General features: G+C 41.0%; 1 pseudogene; it reads right to left on the bottom strand.

Annotated features, from left to right (window-relative positions):
• Nucleotides 1-517, bottom strand: Gm45932 (predicted gene, 45932; annotated as a pseudogene).

The raw sequence follows: 12,608 nt of genomic DNA, 5'->3' as shown, positions 1-12,608 counted from the left end.
AAAATTATTTATTAGTTATGAAAACAACAGTTTTGTTTACTTTCTCAAACCATACTAATATTCTTTCAAGGACAAACATACAGCCTAGGATGCTACAGTGAGAGAATTTTATTTTTACAAAAGAGACTTCCCAAGGTGCTGCTTCTTATCATTATTTTGGAAATCCAGGAAATATTCAGTACCTCAAGCTACCACATATGTCTCAAACCCACATTTTAATTCTTTAAATATTACACTCCTGAAGGTGATGTTGCCTGAAAAGCCACTCATGTAACTGCAAGCCTCATTGAGATCCTATGGATCCGTCAGCCCTCAGGTAGCAAGCTTCTTCCGCATCATTTATAATGGCTTTCCTCCAATTTTTTGTTGTCTGTAATCTGGGAGTTCAATTAACCATGGCCATGGCCAAGTTGATGTCCATGTCCATGTCCGTACCCAGCATCCATGTCTTACGTCAATCTGAATTCCTGGGACACTCAGTATTTAACCTTCCAGCCGGAGCCAACCGGAAATGGACAAATCAATTACCTATGTGCAGTTATTACAGCTTAAGATATTAGAAGTTCTTAGTTCCTGGGTAGGAACTTTTGACAGTTGTTTAAAAAGATGTGATTCCAAACTATCCACTGAATGTTTGTAATTATTCTCATGGACAAAGTATACAGCCAGTATTAGCCAGAGAGGTTGCCTGTGCTGTCAACTGTGGTGAATGCAGAGACTCATGTCAACTCACAGTATCAGGCTACAGAACACCCAATTGCTTAACTCCAAACCAGAAACCTAAAAGACCCCCTATACAACTCAGTGCATTATAGAATATAGGGAGAAAGGGTGCAGTAGCCAGAAGATGAGAAGAAGGAATGAAAATGCAATATTGTGTTCATGCACAACCAAGGAAACCATGGTCTGTCTCTCAACTCCACAGCTCTCTGCACAAGAGTGGAGACCTCACCAGCACAGTAAGGAACAGTGAGGGGCTCAGTGGGCCCATCCCCCATTCTACTGAACTTTTGGCTACTGGCAGATCTTTGGAGAGAGGTCAGCATTGATTGGGCTCAAGTGGAAAGACTGAAAGCCAGGATCCCACAGACAGCCTTGTTTAAACTCTGTGGGCTACAAGATAAGACCTAAGATGTGACTGTAAGAAAACCCTTGTAAAGAAGAATAATTGAAGGGATTGTAAGGGAAATAAATAAAAGGAGTGATGGAGAGGGAAATCACAGAAATGAATTATACGTGTGTCAAAGTTAGAGTTTTATTTCTGTGAACAGACACTATGACCAGGGCTACTCTTAACAGGCTAGCATTTATTTGGGGCTGGCTTACAGGTGCATAGGTTATCTATTATCATCAAGGCAAGAACATGTCACCATCCAGGCAGAAATGATACAGGAAGAACTGAGATTTCTACATCTTCATCTGAAGGCTGCTAGCAGAATACTGGCTTTCAGGAAGGTAAGTTGAAGGTCTTAAAGCCCACACTCACAGTGACTCACCTATTCCAACAAGGTGACACCTCTAAGTAGTGCCAATCCCTGTGCCAAGCATATACAAACCATCGCATTCCACTGGCTGGCTTCAATAGGCTCTTTCAAACCCATGAGTCTATGTGGGCCATACCTACACACAGCATGATAAAAATATGCATTTAGTCCAACGTCCAAAGCACACAAAGTCTAAACTATGTTGTATCAACAATGCAGTATCAACAATGTTAAAAGTCCAATGATAAAGGTCTCTTCTGAGATTCATTCAATCACTTAACTGTAATCCCCACAGCAAGACAGGAAACCACCTGTACAAATCCAAACTCTGCATTTCATATCTGAAATCAAAGCTATCATATTCAAATGTCCAACTCCATTTTGATCTTTGTTGACTACAATAAACTTCTTTCTCCTGGGCAGGTTCTTCTTCCTGTTAGCAGCTGTCTTCAGCAGGTATCCCATGGCCCTGACATCTTTAATATTTTTGGGTCTCCAAGGCACCTTCAACCTCACAGCTTCATGTTCCAATGTCTGAGATCTACACATGATTTTCTGGAAACCTCGAAAGGGCTGGCATCACGTGTTCTTTTCTCTGCTCTGTACCGCTGTAAGCTCAGGTTGATCCACTGCAACTGCTGTTCTTGGTGATCATCCCATGGTACTGGTATCTCCAATACACTGGGGTCTTCTGCTACAACCTGGATTCACCAAATACCTTTTTTCATGGTGCCAAGCCTCAACTCTTTTTCATAACCCCTTCAGGCCTGGGCCATCAACTGCAACTGAGGCTGTACTTTTCACCAATGGCCTTCCATGGTCTCTCACAGTGACAAGCCTCAGCTGTTCTTCATGATGCCTTCATGCCTTCAAAACCAATATCACCTTGGCGACTCTTTCACCTTACCAAGCACAGCTGTAGCAGATATCTTGGCGATCTCTGGAACAGAGTATCTTTGTGCTCTTACCAAACACTTCCCAGAAGCTTTCACCTCAGTGATACCAGTCTCTTCTTAATCACCACTAATGTCTTAGCTCCAGCTAACTAGCATCAATTGTCTCAGTAGTTCTTTCTATTCTTGACTCTATAGCCAGAGCCACATGGCCAAAACTGTTGAGTTTTGCTGCTTATTTGGGCTGGAACATGGCCCCTTTTTCTATCACATTATCAACAGCTTTCTGTTTTCCAACTCTCTCACTGCCTAAGTTTGGATTTCCTGGAACTTACAGTGTAGATTGACCTTGAACTCTGAGGTCTGCATGGATCTGTCTCCTGTAATGCTGTCATTAAATGTGTGTACCACTATGCTTGGATTTAAGCATTTCTTTCCCTAGAACCTGCTTTGTACCACATTGGCCTTGAACCCAGAGAACTGTTTGGCTTGGTTTTCTGGGATTAACGGTGTGTCCCACCATGCCTGGATGTAAATTTAGCTGGATGGAATCTTACTCCAATATCTCTTAATCTCTTAACAGTCTCCAAGAAAGTAGGATTCAGTTCCAATTTACTTCCTGTTGCTTCTTTAATACTTGTATCCTATATTTTATATTTTTCCTTTCTAAGCTTGCTATGCTTGTTCAAAATGCTCTTTGTGAGACTTAACCAGAGAACAATGACTCTGCTGGGATATTTTTTTCTTGAGACTTTTTTTTTATCAAAACATTTAATATAAATCTCTGTACCTTAGACTCATCTAGACTCTTCTGACAATGGCGAAAAGCAGCCACATTCTTCAACAAATTACCACAAAAACAGATTCTAGACCACATACTGAAATTGTTCTCCACTGAGCCCTCTTGGGCCAAGTCTGCACAGATCAAATGAATTTCACCAAGAAGTCATTCCTATTCTTCCTAGGATATTGTATTAAGCCGAACTTAAAGCATTCCACTGCTTTCCAAATCCAAAGTCTCCCAATCCACACTCTTCCTGAGAAAAGCATGGTCAGGTGTATCACCCTCGTGATAGACAAACCCTAGTCCCTGGTACCAATTTCTGTCTTAGTTAGGGTTTTGCTTCTGTGAACAGACACCATGACCAAGGGCACTCTTATAAGGGCAATGTTTAATTGGTGCTGGCCTACAGGTCCAAAGTTTCAGTCCATTATCATCAAGGTAGGAACATGGCAGCATCATAGTCTAGGAGGAGCTAAGAGTTCTACATTTTCATTTAAAGGCTGGTAGCAGAATGCTGGCTTCCAGTTTGATATGATGAGGGTCTTAATGTACATACTCACAGTGACATACCTACCCCAACAAGGCTGTACATGCCAATAGCGCCAATCTATGAGCCTAGCATATATAACTGATCACACTATGGAACTGTATATTTTAAAAAATAAAAATAATGAATATTGAACAGAAATATTATTAATATTTATTTATTTTATGTGAGTACATTTTAACTCTCTTCAGACACACCAGTAGAGGGCCTCTGATCCCATTACAGACGGCTGTCAACCACCATGTGTGTTGGTATCACCACATCTGAAACCCATGACATCACATAAGGGCAACCTACAGAGATGTTGCCAAAGCAACAGCCACCATATTTCCAGAATCCACTTGGCTCACCTCCCTCCTTTATCTGTCATTACATCCTCATCCATATATGAAAAAAGCACCCACCCCCTGTTCTCTCGCTCTCTTTCTGCCTTTCTTTCCACTGCCACCTTGCCACTCTTTCTCTCTCTCAATAAATCTCATGTGGAATGTTTTGGACTGGTGAGGTCCTTCTAAAGCCATGCAATGTTCAAGATCATAGCAATGAGGTTGCTGGAAATTGAAAACAGGACCTCAGGAAGAACAGTCAGAGCTCTTAACCTCTAAATTTTTATGTAAAGTATGTAATGAAGAATTTCTTTTTGTATTTGGTATCTGTCATATTGCAAATCAGCAATTATTAAAAAAAAAACAGAATATAACAACAAACTAAATTATAGATACCCAGCCGCACACTAAGGTTAGTCAGTACTGCATGTTAGTTCATCTCATCTCTAATAATGATGAAAGATAATCAATATTTTTGACCCAAAAATGAAGAATTTCCACTAGAATATCTTAGATTCATTGGTATCAACTTCTTCATCTGTTCAGTGAGAACTTAAGCTATCATCCTCCAGATGTCATAGCTAATGAATCTATGATTAGTGTTGGGAAGATCAGTCATTCTCAGCTAGATACTGTGTTTGAGGCTAACTGGGCTGCAAAAGACACTACATCAAAAACAAAAACAATCAAACAGAAACCCAAACATAATGAGTAACTATAAAAACATCCTCATGAGCTCATTAAGTAAGTAGGATTTATGGAGAGTATCTCAGAGTTTCTGTTGATTCAACAACAAAAGTGACCAAAAAGCAAGTTGGGTAGGAAAGGGCTTATTGAGATCAACTTAAGCATTGTAATGTTCATCACATAAGGAAAGTCAGGACAGGATCTAATGCAAGGCAGGAACCTAGAGGCAGCATCTGAAGGAGAGGCCATGGACGGTAGTACATGCTGGCTGGCATCACCAGAATTGCTCAGCCTGCTTGCTTTCTTTCTTTAAAAATAAAATATTTATTTTATGATTATATGAGTATACTGTTGCTGCCTTCAGATACACCAGAAGAGGGCATTAGATCCAAGTACAGATGGTTGTGAGCTACCATGTGGTTGCTGGGAATTTAACTCATGACATTTGCAAGAGCAGTCAGTGCTCTTAACCACTGAGGCATCTCTCTAGCTGCTCAGCCTGCTTTCTAACAGCACTCAGGATGCCAGCTCAGGAATGACACCACCACCATGAGCTGGGCACTTCCCCATCACTCACTAGTTAAGAAAATGCCCTACAGCTATTTTATGGAGGCATTTTCTCCATTGAGGTTCCTTCTTCTCTGATGATTCTAGTTTGTGTTAAGTTGTCATAAACCTAGCTAGTACAGAGGGATCCTTCTCTGGTGATGGATCGAGAGTCTTAACTTGGGAATTTGGCTATAGTCACAATAATAAACACAGGGTCCTTGTGATATGAAATGGCTCTTATGGCATTTCAGGGTAAACTCTGGATGTGAAGTCACTTAACCTCCAGGATCAACTCAGAGGGATAGAATTTGGCAAGAGGGTCTCCAGAATAACCTTTCTAAGATAAAGATGTTTGGGCTTTGTCTTGTTTGTTTTTTTGTTTGTTTGTTTGTTTGTTGTTAGTTCGTTTTTTGTTTTTTGAGACAGGGTTTCTCTGTATAGCCCTGACCGACCTGAAACTCACTTTGTAGACCAGGCTGGCTTCGAACTCAGAAATCTGCCTGTCTCTGCCTCACAAGTACTGGGATTAAATAGCTCTGATTTTAACTTTCAATGAACCTGTGGAGCTGTGACAGTTCATGTATGTTTAGCCAGATAATTACTCCTAATGGACATACATGTAAACATTCTGTGATGTAAACATTTTATTCAATTTCTAATAGTGAAATTGATAACTTATTGAAGTTGAGCTTAATACTGGGTGTGTTGTATGTGTGGACTATCTTCCATTTTTAGAGACTTAGTGATAACAATATCTAATTAAAATTGCACTTGCCCACAAGCATGATGTGATGTTGGGCATACTGATGGCTTGATGGGGAAAGACAATTTTGAATTCTCAGCAGGTCTTCCTGAGGTCTCAGGAGTAGGAAGGGAAGGAGGAAGCCAACACAGATTCAGACAGACAAGAAGATCCTGATCTGCAGTGGTTTTAAACAGCTACAATTAGCTGAGATTTTCACAAGTGTAGAATAATTGGAGTAAAGTTTGATCATCATTAATTTACTCTGAAATTATTTATTGGCATCTTGTAAATCATGATTATATTGAAAAATATATCTAATTGGTTAACTTTTAAGCTTTAAGAGTCTTGTTTCTCCCAGGAAATTAGGTGGTGCTATGGCTGAACATGGGGTAAATGGGCATTGCATGGTAGTGAGATCAACTCGGGAGTGGAATGGGGGTCACCGGAGAGATGGTTAGCAGAGGGACACTGAGTGAGATGTCATAGTGGAGGCCCTGTGGACCCTCAGGGACAGACAGTTGGCAAACACAGGGACTGTCAAGTGAGAGCTCATACAGGGCCACAGTGACTCCCTGTGGCCCTGGGCAGAAGAGCTGCAGCTTGCTGATTGCCTTGCAGGCACTAGCACTGGAACATGCAGGTTCTCTTTTTAAATATTTCCCACAAGGAGGTATGTGCTAAAGGGCCATTAAGGGTTTGGTTTTTGTTTTGTTTTTACATTTTTTCTTTTCTTTTTTTTTTATTGGGTATTTTCCTTGTTTACATTTTCAATGCTATCCTAAAGGTCCCCCATGCCCACCCCCCCATCCCCTACCCACCCACTCCCCCTTTTTGGCCCTGGCTTTCGGCTGTACTTGGGCATACAAAGTTTGCAAGTTGAATGGGCCTCTCTTTGCAGTGATGGCCGACTAGGCCATCTTTTGATACATATGCAGCTAAAGACAAGAGCTCCCGGGTACTGGTTAGTTCATATTGTTGTTCCACCTATAGGGTTGCAGTTCCCTTTAGCTCCTTAGGTAATTTCTCTAGCTCCTCCATTAGGGGCCATGTGACCAATCCAATAGCTGACTGTGATCATCCACTTCTGTGTTTGCTAGGCCCCGGCATAGTCTCACAAGAGAGAGCTATATCTAGGTCCTTTCAGCAAAATTTTGCTAGTGTATGCAATGGTGTCAGCATTTGGAAGCTGATTATGGGATGGATCCCTGCATATGGCAATCACTAGATGGTCCATCCTTTCGACACAGCTCCAAATTTTGTCTCTGTAACTCCTTCTATGGGTGTTTGGTTCCCATTTCTAAGAAAGGGTAAAGTGTCCACACTTTGGTCTTGGTTTTTCTTGAATTTCATGCCTTTGGCAAGTTGTATCTTATATCTTGGGTATCCTAAGTTTCTGGGCTAATATCCACTTATCAGTGAGTACATATTGTGCGAGTTCCTTTGTGATTGGGTTACTTCATTCAGGATGATACCCTCCAGGTCCATCCATTTGCCTAGGAATTTCATAAATTCATTTTTTAATAGCTGAGTAGTATTCCATTGTGTAAATGTACCACATTTTCTGTATCCATTCCTCTGTTGAGGGGCATCTGGGTTCTTTCCAGCTTCTGGCTATTATAAACAAGGCTGCTATGAACATAGTGGAGCATGTGTTCTTCTTACTGGTTGGGACATCTTCTGGATATATGCCCAGGAGAGGTATTGCGGGATCCTCCGGTAGTACTATGTCCAATTTTCTGAGGAACCCCAGACTGATTTCCAGAGTGGTTGTACAAGCTTGCAATCCCACCAACAATGGAGGAGTGTTCCCCTTTCTCCACATCCTCGCCAGCATCTGCTGTCACCTGAGTTTTTGATCTTTGCCAATCTGACTGGAGTGAAGTGGAATCTCAGTGTTGTTTTGATTTGCATTTCCCTGATGATTAAGGATGTTGAACATTTTTTCATGTGCTTCTCTGCCATTCGGTATTCCTCAGGTGAGAATTTTTTGTTCAGTTCTGAGCCCCATTTTTTAATGGGGTTATTTGATTTTCTGGAGTCCACCTTCTTGAGTTCTTTATATATATTGGATATTAGTCCCCTATCCGATTTGGTAAAGATCCTTTCCCAATCTGTTGGTGGCCTTTTTGTCTTATTGACGGTGTCTTTTGCTTTGCAGAAGCTTTGCAATTTTATGAGGTCCCATTTACTGATTCTTGATCTTACAGCACAAGCCATTGCTGTTCTATTCAGGAATTTTTCCCCTGTACCCATATCTTCGAGGCTTTTCCCTACTTTCTCCTCTATAAGTTTCAGTGTCTCTGGTTTTATGTTGAGTTCCTTAATCCACTTAGATTTTCCCTTAGTACAAAGAGATAGAAATGGATCAATTCGCATTCTTCTACATGATAACCGCCAGTTGTGCCAGCACCATTTGTTGAAAATGCTGTCTTTTTTCCACTGGATGGTTGTGACTCTAGAATCTTATACCAGGTCTACCATCCTGGGAAATCAGAAATCCTGTAATGAAAAGTTTCTTCATTTTGCATCCATGTTTCCCTAATAAAGCCTGATTGCCATTCTGTCCTGGGAACAGAGACACTTCACCTTTCACTCTGGTACTTCCCAGTTTGTACATTACATCTTTTATAAATAAGTTTATTTTAAATTTTATAGTTTTCTCGTGCAAAGTGATTTGCAATATTGAGCAAAATATTTTTAATTAGATATTTTCTTTATTTACATTTAATTTTTTTTTAAAAAAGAGTTTGTTCATCACAGGTACGTATATTTTAGCTTTCTTTAGACACCAGAAGAGGGCATTAGGGTTGTGAACCACCATGTGCTTGCTGGAACTTGAACTCAGGACCTCCTGAAGAGCATTCAATGCTCTTACCTGCTGAGCCATCTCACCAGCCCCTGTATTTACATTTCAAATGTTATCCCCTTTCCTAGTGAAAGGAAATAAAACTTGAGACCTGTGATTCATGTAATGTATGTCAAATAGCCCAAAGAGTTGTTTGTGAGCTTTGAAACCAGGGGCTGAGAACATAGCAGAACAGGTCAGGACACGCACAAGCAAGCCGGTCGGTTACATGTCTGGACTGGCCTGGTGCCTCTTTATCTCCCGCCCTTCTGACAGTCTGTTGATGTTTAAATGGACCAATCATGGGAAACCGCGCCAATTCCTCCCCCAGCCCCACCCCTTTTCTATAAAAGTACCTAGCTTCCAAGCCTCGGGGTCGAAACCACTGTCTCCTGCATGAGATACAATTTGACCCGGAGCTCTGCCATTATGGCTCCATCATGTGGTCGACACCTCTGTCTCCTGCGGGAGATATGTGTCAGCCCGGAGCTCTGTCATTAAACTACCTCATGCTTTTACATCAAGATGGTCATTTGTTCGTGATTCTTGGGTGCACGCCGAACAGGAATTGAGTGGGGGTTTCCCCACTAGGCTCTTTCATTAGTTTATCCCAAAAATCCTCTATCCCCTCCCTCATCCCTCTGCTCACCAACCCACCCTCTTCTGCTTCCTGGCCCTGGCATTGGCCTATACTGGGGCATAGAACCTTCCCAGGACCAAGGGCATCACCTCCCATTGATGAGCCCATTAAGGTTCTATTAACTTAATACCCAGTTGATTGTGTGCATTTTTTGTGAAGGAGATTCAAAAGTAGACGACAGAACTCTTGTTTATTAGAGGGAAACTTCAACCAAGAAAGAAGAGGCATCAGGAATATAGCCTAGAGCATAGGATGAGTGACTGTGGAGAAGAACTGCTTTAAATAGAACGTCCCTACACCCTCAAGCATGGGACAAGTGAACTGGGGCTGAGTGGAGAGATCTGAATAGAGTGATTGATGCAGAGGAAACAGGTTTCTAAGATTGGTCTCTGAACCCAAAGAAGAATGAAGTAAAAGAAGTGACATGTCCTGCGCTCAAAAATAAATTCTGTGTCTGAAGAATTTGTAGGAAACATTGCCTTATTAATAGTTTTACCCGGGTGTGGTACCCGGGTGCACCCCTTTAATCCAAGCACTTGGGAGGCAGAGGCAGGCGAACTGTAAACCATAAAGCTGTTGCTTATCCTTTTGATGCTTTTCCTCAGAATAGGAAACTTATATTAAAAGTTTTATTTTGCCAATACTTTTAACATTGAAGTGAGGTTATCACTGGAGCACTGAGCAGAGTGAGCAAGTGGTTAGCAATATGAATCATATTATCAGAACAATAAAAACCAATTCCTGAAGAGGCAGAAACTGTATGTGATCAAAGGGACTGTGCATACAGTCATAATATCAATAAATGCCTTATCACTAGCTCTCAATCTCAGATAAATCTGCAGATCACCTGGTGTGCCTGTGAGAGATCCAATTCAATGTCCCAGAGCTACAGTGTCTGGGGATCTACAGTGTCAATAAAACTCTGGTGGAATGTGAACCCCTGATATTCCACACGAGAAGGAGCTATAAACTTTTAAATAGAAGCATGGATCTTGGTTTGTCACTCAGGTATATAATACAAGGGAGATGAGGTGTTTATAAGGAAATTTCAACCTGAAATGACAAGAAAGAGTGTGCCTTCAGGAGTGAAATGTTCTGTGGAGAAGTCAAGGTTCCAGTGTCCAGTGACTTAGCATGTCTCCCTCTGTGAAGTTACGATGTTGAAGAGGGGACGGACCATCATCTTATCCATCAATCGGCCTCAGTACTCCATCTTCAGATTTTTTGATAGCCTCACCTTAGTGGCTTCAGAAAAAATTATGTTTTATGGACCTGCACAGGATGCTTTGAAGTCCTTCAGATCTGCAGGGATGGTCATCTATTGTTATGAGAGCTTTTTCACTCACAGGATCTGCAAACCAGAACAGGGGAAATCAGGGATGCAGACTTAACTGTGTGTGGGTTTCTCAACTTTAAATACCAGTGGTTAAATTGGTGGCAGGATTTGTGTTAGGTTAACAGTACTGGCTTGTTATTCATCTTCCTTCTCTAGTCCTGCATGCATGCTTGTTTCTTACTGAACCCTTTGTTGTGCTTCCCAGTTGTGGTGACCCTCTTACTCAACATGCTGGCTTCAGGCCCACTTATTCATCTTTTGAACAGCTTGGGAAAAGACTACGTACAGATGATGATTTTCAGTTTTCCCCTAGGGTACTGACTCTAAGCTGCTGTGGAGATGTCACTCAACTCAGGAGTCTGTTCTAATTTCAGATTCAGGCCTTGCTTGTGGCCTGTAGAGACTATAATATTCATAAGACTTCATATTTTTGGTATGCCTGGTTTTGTCAGAGTCAGATTGTATGGTGAGTGCTTTTCATAAGTTCATGCAGTCAGGTTCATCTTTTAGAAATATGGATACAGTTATGGAGTAGTCTCTGACTCTAAATATAGGCTTAACACTTTGATTTCCAGCACTCTTGAAATGTGCAATATTTTTGAATCTATAGACTCAAATATAAATTTAGGTGGAATTCAAATGTTTGTTTCCCAGGAAGACTACAAATGTACACATCAAGTCTATGCAGCAGACCCTCTGGGTCCCTGGTCTGCGAGGAACGGGATTTCTTAGGCAGTTGGGCAAAGGAGTCGGATGAAATGACAATTAGTCACACACAAGAGAGGTGTTGAATCTGAATGTAATGTTCCAGTCGAGCATCCGACTTTTATAATACAGAATAAATTGCAGAACAAGGCACATTGAATTTTTCCAGGTGCAAAAGGAGTGACTTCAAAAGGAACCAGATAAATGTATAACACTAGAGATTAGCACAGATGCAAGGGGAGTGACTACAAAGGGAATTTGTAGGGACCAGATAAATGTTTACATTAGATATTAACACTTTCTACCATGCAAGAGTTTTACACTTAGAGTTAATTGCCTCAGGGTAGTTAACTCTTGACATGCCTCAAGAATAATGTAGTGTCACTGACCCCAAAATTCTCTAGGCCTCGTTAATTCTTATCTATATCTGGAGACTGTCCATTTTCAGTATAGTATACTAATTTGCTCTTGGCATGGAATGTAGTCTGTAATACGAATTTCTATCTCAGTGAGAATATTAGACTCTATTTTCAGACACTGAATTAATGGCTAGTGCTTAATTAGCTACTGAATGGGTTAAGCTCCTTGCTGCTATCTGGAGTCTAAGAACACTGGGAAAAGGCTTTAGCTATGTTAGAATACAATCTTAAAACGCATTTACTATAAGGTAATGCTTAATAGAGTGCATGTGAATCTATACACTAGATTAATGTGGTGAAAATTTGAATATAATGGGTTAGGGAAAGAAATGCCATAACTCTGGGAGGAAAATTTCCATGGAACTCTTATCCTCGTGAAACAGCTTCCAGGCTTTTCGCCTGACAAACCGATCCAAACTGGAGAGTTGGCTTTCACCAGAATATCCAGGAAGTGTCCACGTAAGTTATTAAAGATATGTAAATGATAAGCCTTAGAGATGATTAACCGGATATTTCAATTTGTAAGCCAAGGATCAATGCATTGATTTTAAGCCTCTACTTAAATCAACAGAGTTCCCATAAGCTTTGACCAATCATGGTTACAGTTATAAACACTTGCTTCTAAAGCTTTATGTGAGCTGTTTCAGG

Source organism: Mus musculus, chromosome 5 (assembly GCF_000001635.26).
Source record: "Mus musculus strain C57BL/6J chromosome 5, GRCm38.p6 C57BL/6J".
NCBI classification, from domain to species: Eukaryota; Metazoa; Chordata; class Mammalia; order Rodentia; family Muridae; genus Mus; species Mus musculus.
Note: the sequence above shows the minus strand (reverse complement) of the source record. Positions and strands in the feature narration are given on the sequence as shown.